Here is a 14,550-nt window from a genome sequence, read left to right on the forward strand (position 1 = left end):
TGTATAGTATTAGTCACGGTCCTGCTCATATGCTTCTTTAAGGCTACGCTTATAGTGCCAGCGATGGCAACGTTAAGCTACGGTCACTGGAAAAATCAAATTGAGATGACTTCCAGCAATCGCGACCAAGTCGTTGCTCCATCACATCACGCTTACTATAAGCGCACGCGACGGCGGCAATGCATTTGTTTTCATGCGACATCACGTCACTGTCGCCGGAACTATAAGCGCAGCCTAAGTAAGTGTGTCTTAAGGTTGGTCTTAAAGGTGGATAGAGAGGGTGCTAGTCGGTTATTGAGGAGAAGTGCATTCCAGAGGTGAGGGGCAGGCAGTGAGAAAGGTTTAAGGCGGGAGAGGGCTTTAGATACAAAGGGGGTAAAAAGAAGACATCCTTGAGCAGAACGCAAGAGTCAGGATGGTGGATAGCGTGAAATTAGGGCTGAGATGTGAGGAGGGGCCGAAGAGTGTAAAGCTTTAAAAGTGAGGAGGAGAATTGAGTGTGAGATGCGGGATTTGATCGGAAGCCAGGAGAGTGATTTTAGCAGGGGAGACGCTGAGACAGATTTAGGAAAGATTAGAGTGATACTGGCAGCAGCGTTTAGGATAGATTGTAGGGGAGACAGGTGAGCGGCAGGAAGGCCGGACAGCAGGAGGTTACAGTAGTCGAGACGGGAGAGAATGAGGGCCTGAGTCAGAGTTTTAGCAGTCAAGCAACAGAGAAAAGGGCGTATCTTTGTAATATTGTGGAGGAAAAAGCAACAGGTTTTAGAAAGGTTTTGAACGTGAGAGGAGAGAATATGAAAAAGGAGTTGAGTGTGACCCCTAGGCATCGTGCCTGCGCTACTGGGTGAATGATAGTACTTCCAACAGTAATGTGGAAGGAGGTAGTAGGGCCAGGTTTGGTAGGAAGTATGAGGAGCTCTGTTTTTGCCATGTTATGTTTAAGTCGGTGGAGGGCCATCCAGGATGATATCGCAGAGAGACATTCAGAAACTTTGGTCTGCACAGCAGGTGTAAGGTCAGGAGTTGAAAAGTAAATTTGTGTGTCGTCAGCATAGAGGTGATATTTAAACCCGAGATGTGATTAGGTCACCTAGAGAAAGTGTGTACGGAGAAAAGAGAAGAGGTACCAGGACAGAGCCCTGGGGTACCCCCACAGAGAGAATGATAGAAGAGGAGGTGTTAGCAGAAGAGACACTGAAAGTACAATGGGAGAGGTAAGAGGAGATCCAGGATAGAGCTTTGTTCCGAATGCCAAGAGTATGGAGAATGTGAAGGAGAAGAGGGTGGTCCACTGTGTCAAATGCTGCAGGGACATAGAGTAATATGAGCATAGTGTAATGACCTCTGTCTTTGGCAGTATGGAGGTCATTAATTATTTTAGCGAGAGCTATTTCAGTCGAGTGAGCAGTGTGGAAGCCACATTCTAGAGGGTCTAGGAGAGAATAGATGTTGAGAAAGTGGAGCAAGTGAGAGAATACAAGACATTCAAGGAATTTAGAGGCAAAAGGCAGGTCGATAGTTAGAAAGACAGGTAGTGTCAAGCTTGCTGTTTTTGAGTAATGGTAAAACTGTTGCATGTTTGAAGGAGGAGGGAAAGGTACCAGAGTAGAGGGAGGAGTTAAAAATATTTAAAAAAAGGCACTTGGGGAAGACAGGAAAAATTGATTTTCAAGCGTGCTGAAAGGTCACATGACCCTCCAGCAATCAATCAGCACCAGTCAATGCAGACAGCACACAGCCACACACACACAGATATAGCACCAATCCAACCGATGACACGCACCCGGCCAACCCCCATATGCTTGCAAAATTCAGCAGGACAGCCGAGTGCTCATGCTTGGAGAGTTGGTGACGTCATGTTGTTGATAGGGCTAGTTAGCACAGTAAATAGTCTAAGGCTGCGGACATGGCGTCACAGCTCGTGCGGAGACGCGCCGAGGCTGAGGGAAATCAAGTGCTTTCCCTGGCCATAGTACTCGGGCCATGGGGAGCGTTTCTGCGGGCGTTCCTAGTCATGGTGCTGGTTCACCCTCATTGGGCGAACCGCTCACGTGACCGCCCTGTCGTGCAAGAAATCAGTTTTAACTGATTTTTCGCGTATTGCGCGCCCCCTCCTGCCTCCGCGTGCAAGCGCCTGCACGCCGCATGTACGCGAACACTGCCTTTAGGCTGTCTGTTCACTCAGCGTGTGGGCGCGTCCACGTGGTCTGAGGTACCATGGACGCCATGTGACCCAGTTTCGTCTGTAAACAACTGCAGCTTGTGGTTTGTTAGGCTGTTCTCTACCCATAGTCATTTGCCATTGAACTGTATATATATATATATTGAAAAAAAGACAAAGAAATCCCAAAACAAGCACTCTGATCACATAAAAATATAATAACAGAAAATTGAAACAAAGAGAAAAATAATAACATACATATAAAAACAAACTGGGATAACACAGTCAAAACTCATATCACTGTCACAAAATGTGTAATAACCCAAGAACCAATGGCAGTCCTAGTTGTAAAACAGAAAAGCGGGGAGAGGATCCTAATACTCGCAGCGGCAATCCAAAGACCTGCATAGAGTGATGACCGGCTGGTCACCTAAACAACCACAGGAGGGGTAAATGGTAATAAGGTAAGAGGATGGAACCTAAGGTGTACCTCACTATTGCCTCAAAAGTGAGGACATGCTCAAAATAAGAGCAACCTGAGTATCAGTAATTACACAAAAAACAGTACATGGAAGGTGAAATAAACCACACAAAGCAATCTAACCGCACATGGAGTATGAGAGACAAATCCGAAACACATACCCCCCTAATGAAAAGTGCAGGAAAACTATTGCCTAAAAGTAATGAAAACCTAACCATGAAAGATAAGAGAGATATAGCGTCATCTCACACAAATACACAAAAAAAAACAAAATGTGCTGATAGTACTGCACATGTAACCAAGTAAAGGGGAAGAGTGGAATGATGGAATGCAGCTGAGGAACGGAAATCCTGCTCCCAGTATGATGATGATAAATCTAAATGCAGGGTAGTAGGTAATAAGGAGTAAACAAGGTGGAAAAATGTTCCAAATCAAAAGTCAAAGTTCATATCACCATGCAATCTCCTACGCTTCTGCTCCAGGATTCCTTCCAAAGTGCCGCATTAGCTGAAATGCCCGCTATAAGCAACTTCTTAGGTGCCTGACAGGGATTCAGTTCGTTGGCTGACTTTTGGCTGATGTCTCTCACACTGCTGTAAGAAGTTGCTTATAGCGGGCATTTCAGCTCATGCGGCACTGTGGAAGGAATCCTGGAGCAGAAGCGTAGGAGATTGCATGGTGATATGAACTTTGACTTTTGATTTGGAACATTTTTCCACCTTGTTTACTCCTTATTACCTACTACCCTGCATTTAGATTTATCATCATCATACTGGTAGCAGGATTTCTGTTCCTCAGCTGCATTCCATCATTCCACTCTTCCCCTTCACTTGGTTACATGTGCAGTACTATCAGCACATTTTGGTTTTTTTTGTGTATTTGTGTGAGATGACGCTATATCTCTCTTATCTTTCGTGGTTTGGTTTTCATTACCTTTAGGCAATAGTTTTCCTGCACTTTCCATTAGGGGGATATGTGTTTCGTATTTGTATCTCATACTCTATGTGCAGTTAGATTGCTTTGTGTGGTTTATTTTACCTTCTATGTTCTGTTTTTTGTGTAATTACTGAAACTCAGGTTGCTCTTATTTTGAGCATGTCCTCACTTTTGAGGCAATAGTGAGGTACACCTTAGGTTCCATCCTCTTACCTTATTAGCATTTACCCCTCCTGTGGTTGTTTAGGTGACCGGCCGGTCATCACTCTATGCAGGTTCTTTGGATTGCCGCTGCGAGTATTAGGATCCTCTCTCCCCTTTTCTGTTTTACAACTAGGACTGCCATTGGTTCTGGGGTTATTACACATTTTGTGACAGTGATATGAGTTTTGACTGTGTTATCCCCGTTTGTTTTTATATGTATGTGTAACACCTTCCCCCCCCCCCATCGCAGATGGGGACCATGTGGGGAAATACACACTTTTGTTACCGGGTGTGGTGCGTCACCTGATAGGCTCACAGAAGGCCTGAACCTCTGCCACTGGGAGCCTGGGGTTACCTGATCCGTCGAACACAGCGCCTCCACCTGTAAGGGTTCCCACCTGAGTGGGATGATCCTCTTACAGGAACCACAATAATAAAACACGCACACAGTGTATGCTAATAACTGTTTACTATTGTAACTACTAATAATAACTCCGGTACCTGTACCACACAGAATAATGCATATACACACACACATGGACGTGCACCCGGTGCACACATCAACATAGGTATTCCCCAAAGTACTTTATGTCCATACCCCACCCATGTGTGTTGGAGATAGCGCTATCCCTGGACGTGTTGGTGCACTCTTTATAGATACCTGCCCGGGGTCCAGCCACGGGTGCCGCTATACACTGAAGTGGATCCGCCTGATCCGACGTGATGTCCTCCTACGCGTGGGGTGACTTCCAGCGTGGATAATATCACCGCAGCTCCGCACCGTCTGTACTTTGACGGGGATCCGTCTGCAACCGGCTGGCCGCAGTCACTGCTTGGCGGGGCCTCCAAGAAGATAGTCTCTATATAACTCAGGGGGGGTCTGAGCCCAGACCCAGTAATCAGGCTGCGCACTACTGAGTGGCTTCTTAATTTAACCAAATAGCTAAAGGGGCAGAACTCCTCAAGTAGGGCCTGTCCCTGAAGCAACCATAAAATGGGGCAATGGTAACTTCTCTGGGGCCTCTGGGGGTAACTAGGCCTAGTGCCAGGGGCTACTGCTCCCTGCACACACACCCTAACTCACCCAGCTCCCAGCTCCAACTCACACTCTTTAAAAAAACTGTCTAAACTGTCATCTCTCACAGCTTCACTGGTTGCCTAGCAACATGTAACTGCAGCCTCTCGTAACTGTCCCTATTCAAAACTGCCAGCGCGGGCTCCCTTGCACTGAAAAGGCCTTAATTGCAAATGCAGCCGCCCTATTGACTAAGCCGCAGCATGTGACAATCCCCTGAGGGATACCGGGGCTATATATGTTATTATTTTTCTCTTTGTTTCATTTGTTATTCTTATCCATGATCAATAAACTTTTCTGTTATTATATTTTTATGTGATCAGAGTGCTTGTTTTGGGATTTCTTTGTCTTTTTGTGTTTCAAAAAAAAAAAAATATATATATATATATATATATATATATATATATATATATATATATATATATGCTAAGATAAAGAGCGGACCCCGCATCCATAGATAAATGAAAGTGACTAGATACCGACTTCAAATGAGTACTTAGTAGTAAGTCAGTGGTGCTATAAGGGCCAAATTATGTAATATGAGAGGAGGAGAAAGAAAGCCCCAAATAATAGCACTCTAGTATACCTGTTCAATATGCAAATACAAATGTTGTTGAATGAACTGTCACAGAACAAAGAATCTAAAAGAAAGCATTGAATAATTAAAATCAAGCATAGATCCCCTGTAGGTAAAGCTTGGCAATCATCCTCTAACAATCAATTCAAAAATGGACAAGACGTCTCAAGTTGAAAGAGTGTGTACCCTTGAGTGTGTCAAACAAGGGGAAGTTAAGTGCTGCAGAAAAGGGCTAAGATGAGAAGGAAGTGGCAATAACAAAGTGAACAAATCATAGCAACCAATGCTCAATCCTGGGGAATCATGTACAGGCATACCCCAGTTTAAGGACACTCACTTTAAGTACACTCGCGAGTAAGTACATCTCGCTCAATAGGCAATCGGCAGCTCACGCATGCGCCTGTCAGCACGTCCTGAACAGCAATACCGACTCCCTACCTGCACCGAAACTATGCGCAAGCGAGGAGACTAGAGAGCCTGTTACAAATGCGTTATTTACATCAGTTATGCACGTATATAACGATTGCAGTACAGTACATGCATCGCTAAGTGGGAAAAAGGTAGTGCTTCACTTTAAGTACATTTTCGCTTTACATACATGCTCCGGTCCCATTGCATACGTTAATGTGGGGTATGCCTGTAGAGTAATCCCTGGAAATGAAGTACATCAGTACAGTAATAAGAGCAATGGTGTGACGCCGAAACGCGTAGGAGTGGGTGCTGTAGGCAGGATCCCCTGTCTGTCCCCCCTAAGGGACACGTAACTATGTTTTGAGCTATTGCTCCTTGCTTCCTCTATAGATATTATGTGTGTTTGATGCTTAGGTGGTATGTGATTTAGGGTATGCAGCTTTTTGGAGTGTTCCTTTCCAAGTTTCACACCCATTGCTCTTATTACTGTACTGATGTACTTCATTTCCAGGGATTACTCTACATGATTCCCCAGGATTGAGCATTGGTTGCTATGATTTGTTTACTTTGTTATTGCCACTTCCTTCTCATTTTAGCCCTTTTCTGCAGCACTTAACTTCCCCTTGTTTGACACACTCAAGGGTACACACTCCTTCAACTTGAGACGTCTTGTCCATTTTTGAATTGATTGTTAGAGGATGATTGCCAAGCTTTACGTACAGAGGATCTATGCCTGATTTTAATTATTCAATGCTTTCTTTTAGATTCTTTGTTCTGTGACAGTTCATTCAATAAAATTTGTATTTGCATATTGAACAGGTATACTAGAGTGCTATTATTTGGGGCTTTCTTTCTCTTCCTCTCATATTATATATATATATAATATGAGAGGAAGAGAAAGAAAGCCCCAAATAATAGCACTCTAGTTTACCTGTTCAATATGCAAATACAATACAATATGTATATATATATATATATATATATATATATATATATATAGCCAGGTCCCCCACCTTCAGGTCTGTTAGGTGGGGAGACAGCTGCAGATCTACCCGAGTGCCGCCAGCGCTGTGGGCAGTCCCGGCATGGGTGCAGGGAGCACAATTATTGGGCTGCGGGCTGTCAGGGGCAGGGCTGTGTGGCCATCGGGTCACCGCAGCACCGCGGCGCACCTGGCAAGCAGGGGGCCGCCATCTTGTTTGCTTCGTGCATGCTCCGTAGCAGTGTTGCGCATGCGCAGTACAGCCATGAGCGGCTGCCATCTTAGAAGGCTCCACAGAGGAAACCTAGGGACTCAAGTCCCAGCAGCCTCAGGGGCTGCAATACCACATGGGCATGAGAGCCAATAGGGCTCAAGCAGCCAAGCATGCAGGATAGAATGTTGCTGGCAGTTAATGACAGTTGGAGCAGGGACACCAAGGGAGAAGGTAGTGTTCGGGTGCCAGTGGCTCCCGGATTAGGCCAGATTCCCCCTAGGCCCAAGATAGGCCCTAAGTCCCTTCCAGGTTGTGGTTGCTGTAGGGAAGGTCCCCAGATATGGATGCTTCCCGTAGTCACTACTCTAGTGCTGATAGTGGTATTGAGTATTACCGTCGGACGGACACCATGCGGTGTGTGTGGCCTGGGGTCGTGGACCAGACCACAGGCACAATATAGACATTAAGGGACACCCTCCAACCAGAGCTCCCTCAAGAGGCGGACGCAGCAGGTGGAGAGAAAGGATCCGATAGACCGCATTGTGGGATCACTGAGCGTTTCTGCGTTTCCATCATCTACCTATACCCTAGTCTGGACGGAGACCAGGAAGCTAACCACATGCACCAACAGCCACACACAGGGGGTAGCGCTACTCCACAAACTTTGGGTGAGCTTGGCTCTCTGGACACCGGGTTAGGTGCCCAGGGCCCCTCAGTACTTTGGGGGATCTCACTGGGGCACGTACAGTATATGGTGTGAATACTGTTTGTGGGACTGTATTGTTATTTTGTTATAGATATATGTGTTAGTAAAGATAAGTAGTCATACCAGTGTGTGTGTATCTTTATTCATTACTGCATTGGTCCTGAAGTGGCGTTATCCTGCAGTGCTAGGAACCCTCTCAGGTGGAGGCGCTGTATACTGATAGAACGCGATCACCCCAGGCTCCCAGTGGCGGAAGATTAGGCCTCCTATAAGCCAGACAGGTATTCAGCACGCGTGGTTCCCTACGTCAAGGAGAAAGGGGGCTACACACACACACACACATATAAATATATATATCTGTACAAAAACGAAAAAATAAAGCGCCGGATCCTAGTGCAATATGTCTAAAAATAACATTTAACAATCCCCCAAAAACCGAACAATTTAAAACTCACAAACAACAAAGATAAAGAGCATTTTATGAGTAGTACTCATGCACCAATGCTGGAACTCATGCATGAGTATTACTCATAATATGCTCTTTATCTTTGTTGTTTGTGAGCTTTAAATTGTTAGATTGTTTTGAGATTATTAAATGTTATTTTTAGACATATTGCACTAGGATCGGGCGCTTTCTTTTTTTGTTTTTGTACAGATCTATTGGGTGTTCATTGGTTTCATGTAGAAGGCTGCCAGTATCCTGTTTAAAGTGTCATCATTCATCTGAGACTATCATCTTATGGACATTATCCATTTATGTTTTTTTGGACTCTAATATTGAATATCTAATTTATTTTATATTTCCCATAATTGCTATTTATTCATACTGTATACAAAATATTGGTGTATTTATATACACTAGCAATACACTCAAAATATATATATATATTTTTAGGATATTACATATACTTTATATATTATTTATTCTTTGGTTGTTACATCATTAATACTAATATTATAGAATATATCATTTTTATCATTCATCTTGATAGCCCATACAATATATTTTTTATAATAGAATATTTGTATATATACATATTTTTTTATATATACCTATCTATAGGCGCAGTCTTTTGTTTGATATATATATCTAGATATATATATATATATATATCAAACAAAAGACTGCGCCTATAGATAGGTATATATATAAAAAAATGTATATATACAAATATTCTATTATAAAAAATTATTGTATATATATATATATATATATATATATATATATATATATATATGTAACCCCTCTTTATTTTACCACACTGTGGCAGCAAATATAACTCCTTCTTCATACCAAATAGTACGTTAGCGGGAATGTGACATCATCAATACCCTATGGCATCAGGAAGAGCAGTGACCACGCATTAAATCAAGCAATCGGATTTAACACATGCTCATTGCCGTGTTATGCAATGGTGACAGACCCTATCTAAGTGCTATGTCGATCGCATAACACGTTGCCAATATGAAGAGAAGAATAACATGAAGAAAAGTCTTATTTTTTATACAAATATCCAGATGAAACGACTCTTCAATTACCTGCAAATCCAAGGCTTTAAGCAAGATTGAAGATGTACCTCTATTTTTTGGCATTGGATTGTATTTAGGCCATCATTGGGACCTGAATGAAGCCCCATTTAAGGCCGTAGTTTTCTTGTTCTTCATAGTATGATTTATTTTAATGGACCTCCAAGAGGCAAATATAGAATGACTTTGTAGCCATTATGGGATTAATACTTGGACTTCAGACCATAGGATTTGTGAAGTTCATGGGGATGCAGTATCTCCTTGGATGGGATAAGTGGTTTTATTTCTGCATTAAACCATTTGTTGCCATTGATACCACACTTTGCATTACTTTTTGAAGAATGAAACTGCCCTTCTAGTTATCTTTGGCTTATACAGTAAGACCATATACTGTAGATGGGGATGACCTGACGCCGCGTTGCCATGGAGACACGTCACCGCGTCTGAATCCCGTTAAATTTTATTGTTTCAGAGGGCTCATGCGATCCCCCGGCATTTAATTTAAATGCCTGGGGGAAGAGCGCGGGACCTCTGCAACCGCCTGTGCCCCCCAGACAAATCTCCTGCCCCCCAGTTTGCGCACCCCTGTTGTAAGGGATGTGTTTACATTAAACTCACAAATATATTCTGGGATATCGCGCATATAAGGGATTATACAAATTGTTTATCCACAGGAGTTATTTATGGATTAAAATGGCCTTGCGATATGATTTATGTACAGTAGGAATGAAAACATTTTTCAAGCAGACTCATGTTCTCATGTTAACAAATGTGGCTCAACATTTTCTGTATAAGCATAGGGGATCCCCATTGGGAATCCTAGCATGGGGGATTCAGAAAGTGTCCTTAGGCAGGCGGAGTGGTGATATTGCTAAATATGTATTGCAGAAAGAATGCAAGTGGATCTTTATACCTGATACTGTGACACCTTGGGGATAAAGTGTGGCATTGCTTTATAACACTTTCCTGTAGTTGCTAATTGATGTGGGGTTTTATCATGAATTGTTTCTTTCTTTATTTTGGTTATGACGTTACCATGTAGGTGATATTTAAGTCACTACGCAGGTTGAGGTAGCCACACCCCTTAAAGAGCCTTGTGTGAAACGCACATCGGGTTTTCCTGATGTGATCAGAAGGGTGTTCCTATGGTGTTCTTGTGATGTCAGATACCATGTTGGATGATATCAAGGACTCTTTTTCATCCTATATTAAGGAGACTAGAGGACACTATATGATGTCGTTTTTGCAAGTTTTGTATATTATTGTGTTCTTATCTGAATACTCATGTACTGAGCGATATCATTTATTTAGGGGTTATATAGTGTTATTGTGTTACGTCCCTATAGTCGCTATCTATTTAGTACCCCGGTAATATTCTCAGGAGAGAATCTTGATGGTTTCCCCCTTTTGAGGTGCTTCTGCAGTCTATTACAATTATTATCATGTGGGAATAACTTTGATATGATCTGCTGCCCTACATCATGTTTGTGTATTTTTAAATGATTTTATATCATTGGTATCTTATGGTGTGTTGGTGATATAGCCAGGGCCATAGAAAGCTTTCCTAGGACCCAGGATTAGAATTTCCACTGGACGCCCCCCCACTCCGTGTCGGCAGGCTTGCGAGGCCCCCGTCTATCTAACACCCCGATCTCATCTTCTCTCTCCCTCCTCCCACTCCCACACCCCCAACTGACCTCCCCCTCTCCCCTAAACCTCACCTCCCCCACTTTCCTACACCCCACCTCCTGCTCTCTCCCCAACACCACCTCTATCACTCCCTTCTCCCACATACACTTTCTAACCCACTGAATACACAATCCCCCAGAAACAGATTACCTCCCCCAAAACACATAATACACCCCCAAACACATAATAACCCCGCCCCCCAATACAATACACTTACATTGGGGTGGAGGGTGAGGCTCCTCCGGTGCAGCGCCGATCCTGCAGGCAAATGCAGAAGTTGGGCCCAACTTCTGGTGCACACGCAGGGTGGGGTCTACACGGGAGGCAGCCAGGCACCAGAGAAGGGAGACCCACTGCAGCGGGGAAAAGCTTGGGCCCAGCAGCCAGACGTGGATGTTGGGCCCGACCTCTGGCCAGGCTTAACTTTCAAAGCCGGCTGGGCCCCCCACAGCTGCTGGGCCTGAGACAGTTGTCTGGGTTCTCCCCCGTCAGCGGCCCTGGATATAGCTATTGCTGTAATTAAATATATTTGTATTTTTTTTACATCAGTACATGCCCCATATTGATAAATGTATTTTTGCCCCTATTTCTTTATGGGGGTATTTTGTATTGTTCTTATATTACAATGTCTTCATGGGATAATCAAATATTCCACTTTGGATGTGTTTATTTTTGGTTGCAGATTATTCTTTAAACATACTGTATTTGTATCATGTATTTCAGGCTGGTTTAGTTAATCTTGCCGATATGTATAAAATGGCCATTATATACATAGGCAAGATGGACCCAACGCCAGTCTCGAGTACTGTAGGTGGTAAAAATGTGCGCTAATTTTTAGCAGTAACCCAATATTTCCAGATATCAGTGTTTAGTGGCATCAAAATTAATAAATTATTATTGGTAAATTGTTGGAATTTTATGCACATGTGTAGGTTTGTGCAATAAATTTAATACACACTGTAAAATATGCATTATTTTATGTGCTAACATGTTCAAGAATTATCCACTAAAATAATGCATTTTTTTCTGTTAATGCATAGTTTTTCCATACTGAAGTTTGGTGCATGTAGGTTATCGATGCATATGAGACACATGATAGAAGAACTGTATTTGGTAGAGCATATTGCTAAAACAGCATCTATGTCCTGTTCATATAATCTAAACTACTTTATGTCAACAGACAGTACCATGGTAGAAGAATGAATGAGCTTGTCAAGTGCAGACATTCTCTTAGGCTACCGTATTTCAAATGAGGTTGTGCAATGAAAGCACTCGCCTTTCGTAATAGGACATGCAACCCCAATGTCAGTGACACAAGTAATTGATGGCAGAGAAGTATCACTTGGCCCACAGTCTGCCCATTCTTGTTGACAAATGTGCTGTATAGTTGCCATACAAACATTCACTCATTTGAGAGTTCTGTCCTATTCAAACCTAAGCGCTGATTCCTAGGGGAAATACCGACACGAGTACCACATAATGTCCTATAAACCAACTGTTCAGGCATAATAAACTGACCTTGACCCCTTGCAGATGCACTTACCAGAACACCCTCCTACTGTCTCTGCAAGTTCTCCCTACTTACCACTTAGATTGTAAGCTCGTTGGTGCAGGGACTCCTTTTCCTATTGTTACTTTCATGCCTGAAGCACTTATTCCCACTATGTGTTATAATATTATGTCACGTGTATTACATAAGTCTCTGGCTCCAACACACTCTCCAGGGACGCTCTGTGGGCTATTCGCCGGTTGCCCGTGGTGGGTTTTGTGCCCCCCCCCGCGGTGGGTGTTCATCTGCTACTGCTTGTAAAAAGCCGGGTAAAGCGTGCGCGCAGTGTGGGGGGAGGGAGAGAGCCCTGAGGAGGGTGAGACGGAACCAAAGATTTCATCTGTACTGCTGTGAAGCACTATGTACCTAGATGGCGCTATATAAAGATATACAGTTAGGTCCAGAAATAATTGGATACAATTATTATCCAATTGTTATTACAATAACTGGTACAAGTTGTGTTATTTCGGCTGTGTACCAAAATAAATTCAAGTTACAGTTAAATAATGAATATGGGCTTAAAGTGCAGTCTATCAGCTTTAATTTGAGGTTACTCACATCCAAATTGGAGGAAGGGTTTAGGAATTACATCTCTTTAATATGTAGCCCCCTCTTTTTCAATGGACCAAAAGTAATTGGACAATTGACCCAAAAGCTGTTTCATGGACAGGTGTGGGCTATTCCTTCGTTATTTCATCATCAATTAAGCAGTTAAACGGTCTGGAGTTGATTCCAGGTGTGGCATTCACATTTGGAAGCTGTTGCTGTGAACCCACAAAATGCAGTCAAAGGAGCTCTCAATGCAAGTGAAACAGGGCTTAGGCTGCAAAAAAAAAGAAAATGCATCAGAGAGATAGCAGGAACATTAGGAGTGGCCAAATCAACAGTTTGGTACATTCTGAGAAAAAAAGAAAAAAGAACGCACTGGTGAGCTCTGCAACACAAAAAGGCCTTGACGTCCATGGAAGACAACAGTGGTGGATGATCGTAGGATCCTTTTCATGGTAAAGAAAAACCCCTTCACAACATCCAGCCAAGTGAAGAACACTCTCCAGGAGGGAGGCATATCATTATCTAAGTCTACCATAAAGAGAAGACTTCACGAAAGCAAATACAGAGGGTTCACCACAAGGTGCAAACCATTCATAAGCCTCAAGAATAGAAAGGCCAGATTAGACTTTGCCAAACAATATCTAAAAAAGCCAGCCCAGTTCTGGAACAGCATTCTTTGGACAGATGAAACTAAGATCAACCTGTACCAGAATGATGGGGAAAAAAATGTATGGAGAAGGCTTGGAACGGCTCATGATCCCAAGCATACCACATCATCTGTAAAACACGGTAGAGGCAGTGTGATGGCATGGGCATGCATGGCTTACAATGGCACTGGGTCACTAGTGTTTATTAATGATGTGACAAACGACAGAAGCAGCCGGATGAATTCTGAAGTGTATAAGGATATATCGTCTGCTCAGATTCAGCAAAGTTGATTGGACGGCGCTTCACATTACAGATGGACAAAGACCCAAAACATACTGCGAAAGCAACACAGGAGTTTTTTAAGGCAAAGAAGTGGAATATTCTGCAATGGCCAAGTCAATCACCTGATCTCAACCCGATCGAGCATGCATTTCACTTGCTGAAGACAAAACTTAAGGCAGAAAGACCCACGAACAAACAACAACTGAAGACAGCTGCAGGAAAGGCCTGGCAAAGCATCACAAAGGAGGAAACCCAGCGTTTGGTGATGTCCATGCGTTCCAGACTTCAAGCAGTCATTGCCTGCAAAGGATTCTCCACAAAGTATTAAAAATGAACATTTTATTTATGATTGTGTTAATTTGTCCAATTACATTTGAGCCCCTGAAATAAGGGGAATGTGTATGAAAATGGTTGCAATTCCTAAACGTTTCATACGATATTTTTGTTCAACCCCTTGAATTGAAGCTGAAAGTTTGCACTTCTATTGCATCTCGGTTGTTTCATTTCAAATCCATTGTGGTGACGTACAGAGCCAAAATTATGAAAATTGTGT

The sequence above is a fragment of the Ascaphus truei genome, chromosome 1, assembly GCF_040206685.1.
Source record: "Ascaphus truei isolate aAscTru1 chromosome 1, aAscTru1.hap1, whole genome shotgun sequence".
Taxonomy (NCBI): Eukaryota; Metazoa; Chordata; class Amphibia; order Anura; family Ascaphidae; genus Ascaphus; species Ascaphus truei.